The sequence below is a fragment of the Merops nubicus genome, unplaced genomic scaffold (genome assembly GCF_000691845.1).
Source record: "Merops nubicus isolate BGI_N331 unplaced genomic scaffold, ASM69184v1 scaffold23546, whole genome shotgun sequence".
Lineage (NCBI taxonomy): Eukaryota > Metazoa > Chordata > Aves > Coraciiformes > Meropidae > Merops > Merops nubicus.
Window position 1 is genome coordinate 18,827 of NW_008616045.1, and position 4,782 is coordinate 23,608.

Below are 4,782 nucleotides of genomic sequence, written 5' to 3' on the forward strand. Positions count from 1 at the left end.
CCCCGTTTCTCGCTGGGGTGGCCACGCTGCCGTCGGGGCTCACACGGGTGCTGCAGCACCTTGTGCTGAGTCACACTGTGTAGATGCACCACCCTTCTCTGAGCCAGCTCAGATCCAATGCACAGTATCTGTACAGCTTCCAAGGAAAGTTTGAGTTGTCATTTTCTGTCTAAACTTGGTGGAGCCCCACTGCTTGCACCGTGCCCAGGTGATTTTTCAGATGCAAGAGGTTTGTGTAAAAGAAATGCTTTATTTTTGCACATGAAGGATGCTCACTAAAAAGTGTTTCTTTTCCAGAACCTGTTTTAGAAATAATCAGAAGTGCACCTAAATCTGTTTAGTGCCAGGTTATTCGGTGGTGCAAAAAACATGGTATTGCCATTTTGTAACCTGGCAATTTTTGATAAAGAAGATTTTAAAAGGGCTTTAATATTTATAGCTTAGACATGACCAGTATTTCCTGGTATTTGTGATGTGGTCTGCACCAAACATGATTTATAAAAAAAGTCAGAGATCCCCCGGGGAAACGACTGTACTTTAAACTGTTGTTCTAAATCTGGTTTAGTTACATGTTGAAAGATAATTTTGTATTCTCCTTTGAACTGACCAAAACATTTTTTTATTGCTTAGACTTTTATTTTGCTGAAAACAAAACAAGTATCTTCTTTTACAAAGGGGCATCAGTGTTGTGAACACAGAACTGATGTTAAAGCTGCTTTTGTATTCAGTGTGAGATGGTGTTTACAGATGATTTTGACAACAGTGGAAATATATTAAATGGTGTCTGTGTATCTGAACTATTTAATTTTGTGTTATGTTCATATGAAGAAATATTTATACATACTTCACCAAATGTTTTATTTAATGTTGATAAATATTGCTCTTCAGTCTTCAGCTGTAGTGTCCTTTTAAAGTGATTCATAAGGGTCTGCTTGAGAAATGAATGGAGTATACCCAGCTTTTTTGTCACTAAAACAAATACTCTTAACATACAAATCTTTCTTTTGTATCAGTTGTTTAAAATGTCTACCTAAAGGTAATCTTGTAAATTATATTGCAAGTCTACTGCAAGTACAAGTTTAGTATAAAGCACGAAAAATGGTTAAAGCTTCATCTATAAGTCACAAGTGCATTTTCAGCTAAAGATACCCAGAACTGGTTTACTGGTTTGGTAGCCACATACAGCCAAAGTCTTATAAGGCACCCATGTTGCAAAGAAAAAGAATTACTTTTATTTATAGAAATAAACATATTTTTAAAATATATTCATTACTCAAGTTGACCTAGCTTTTAACATTTAAATATATTATCTATATATATTGCCATATTATTACCTTCTGATATCTAGAGTAGTGCTGTGCCCCTAATACACAAAATGTGAGAGCATGTAAGGAAGGCAGAGTTTGTCAGGGGGATTTACGATATATTAGTATTGGTTTTGCAGTAGGAAACAATTTTTTTTTTGAAGTTAAGCTTCCTTGAAAACAACTATCACCACTGTTTACATAATAGTAAGAGTTAAACCCTTGGATTGTTTTAACAGAGAAATAAACAACCTGTGTTTTGATGTGTGAACAGGCTTTAAAATGTTATTTACAAGCATCATAAAATGTGTATGCATACACATATTGTAGCATAGGTCAATTCAGTTATTTATTTAATGGAATATGCACTATAAAATATTAAGAATTTGGCTGTGTTACAAGTACAGTGGGGATCAAATTAATTTGTATTTTATACAACTATGTGTTTGCTTTAAACCCATGCACACACAAAAATTTTAGCTTTATGCACAAGTGGATATATTGTTTATGAACACAGGCGCACATGATAGGTTGCAGAAGAACAATACAAGACCAAAAGGTACAATCTGACACAGCACTACTTTTAAGAAGTACAAAAGATGTAATATTTCATCTATTTTGAGGAAAACTAAGTCAGAAATGTGAAAGCATCATTCTGAGGGCAGACAAAGAGCTGAGTCCCATTAACACTCCTCACATGGAAAGCTGGCTTTTCAGAGACCAGGCATCATCCCCATTAATTACAATAATACATGATTAAACTCCATATGAAGAGGAGCAAAAAATCAGAAGCAATAGCCAGACAGGAGCCATCGGCTGTTTGGAGAAAGCTTTGTAGAATAGACCCCAATCACTGTCAGCCTCTGAACAGCTCTAAGACAACAAAATGCATTGTAATACATTCTTGATTTTCTTGATATAAAATTGTGGTAGAATTCTATTGCTTCTGTACCAGTATAGGCTTATAAAAGACCCAAGGACAGGTGTCATGGTGCACGAAGCACTTTATCCTACTCCTGCATAACACATTCCCTACACATATAAACTGCATTGAACTGTGTGGCACAGCTCTAAAGCTAAGCAAATATAGGCAAGGCCTGGTAGTTGCCAGGTTCTAACCCCATGGATCTGTATGTCCTGAACAATAAATGACCTAAAGAAATCTGGCAGTTTTGTGAGGATACCCACACAGATGCTCTGAGGCAGTTGGTGACTTTTCTTGATTATGTACAACTTCACTTGCCTATTTTGTTGGCTTGATTATTATATTTCCTTACTACTTCTGCTAGAATACTCTAAAAGAGTCCTGGCTCATTATCAACCTTGTATATATAAGATGTGAATACAAGTTCTAAAGTACACTCAGTTTGCCTCTACAGAATGCAAACATAAAAACAAAGTAAAAAAAAATTATCTTTTTTTCTTGATCAGCAACATCAGTAATTTTGAATATGGAGCTATCATCATGCTACCATGTATATGGTAGGGATAGTCATGGAGTATCGTACTAAGCTATTTATAAACTGCGTTTTGCTTGCCCTCTTGACCATCTATATCCCTATTCAAATTGATATTTGAGATTCTAAACCCTCTTTCTCCTCCAAATGGCTCCCAGAGCATTTTCATAAAAATGTGCTTTACAAGCTTGTCTTGAGATCAGGCTTTTTCTTTCCTTTCATAATATTCCTGTGCAAACTTAATCTACCCTTGGACTATCAGAAGGCACATTACTAGCTCCAGAAGTTGTAGTGTTGAGGTCTGATTCTTTTCTGAAGATAAATAAGGCTTACCAAAAAGAAGTGGAGCAGGACATTTCACAGAAGTGGTCTGTACCACAAGAAGTGGTCTGTTCACCAAGCCTGACCTCCTTTGTGGCATCTGGGCATGATACACCCCTAAGGACCTTCTGCCAACCCCCTACTAGCTTAAACTTCATCCAGTTTATAAATCATCATGTGTTTTAATGCATTTGAAAATATCTGATACATATTCATTGTGGTAACTGAATATTCTTTGACCCATATAAAACTACTGTCCCTTTTCACAATTTGCTTCCCGCTTCTGTGATTTTCTGGTTTATGCATTCCTTTTATGTGTGTACCCACGCAAATGCCACTGCACTTGGTTCTGAGAGCAGGTGAAAGTGATACATATTTGTAGAATGCTTCTTGTTAACCCAAAGGATAGCTGCAGATGTCTGGTGGAGACAAAGTGTTCATGATGGTGGCTGGCAGGCTTTTCTGTCTTATGTACTGGACTCCCATGAGACCCAAACACTTCTATTGGAAGCTTGGCTAAACCATGTATGACATTCAGGTTTTCATAGAATTAAAAACTTTATTTAATGAAGATTTTTTTTTTTTTCTTGTATCAGGCATAGATCATTTGTAGATTCTGCATTTTTCTACTTCTAGGAGCTGCCTAGAAGTACTTGGGCAATTTTGTACTTCAGCTTTTAAATTGATGTTACTGACAGGTCTTCAGAATCTCAATTAGCAAATTCATTAACTGGTACTTTTTCATCACCCACATTGTACATTCGAAATATAACATAGATTGTAATTTTTTTTTTTCAAGAAAGATTGTTGTAGTTATTTCCAGATACCTTCCTAGATGTGCTTGAGGAATTTTTGCTTAATTTTAAATATTAAAATGACTCAGGAGAGTTTCAGTTAGTCCTGGCAGAGATTGTTTAACAGAAAGAGTGCAGGTAACACAGGAAAAGATTAAGATAAGTGTTACTTATTTCATGTTTTTTTCCAGCATGTATCATGTTGTATGCATATTGTACCTTTACATCTCTATGCACTGTGTATATATCAGAAGGATAACATATGTATGATGTAGTACTGTGCATGTACATACAGAGAGATGCACGCATATCTAGAGCAATGTATGTGGATGTATATACAAACTTATGCTGACATTGTCAGCCATGGGAAACATTGCCTTTGATGCCTCATCAGTTGTAACTGGACAGTGGAACTGTGTTTAAGCCTGCTCTGCTTAGCTGCAGGAAAAGTTTCCACATCTTTCCTTAGTGCATTTTTTTCCAGTTGCATTGTCTTTATTTCTGAACGTGGTGTTTTCAGTGTATTGTGATGGCTCTTCAGACACTACCCAAAATTTAGAAATGGATGACCAGATTTCACTTATTGAGCTATTGCATCAGTACTGCACTAGGTTTATCTCCATTAGCTTAATGAAAATCACCCTGGCTTTGCCAAATAGGAAAATAAAGGCCTCTGTAGATTCTAAATTCATGTAAAAGAAACTCTCTGTTCATGTGAATGACACTGTCAGCTTTTTAAGATGGGTACAGGAATCCAGCCACTATTAAAAGAATTTGAGGCAAAAACCACAAAGATATAAAGGCAAAATAAACCAAGTCATCACTGCAAATTATTTACGGTCACAAGAACAGCACTCCTCCCATTAGAAATGAGAGTTAAAAATTATAATCCTCACTCATCCCATC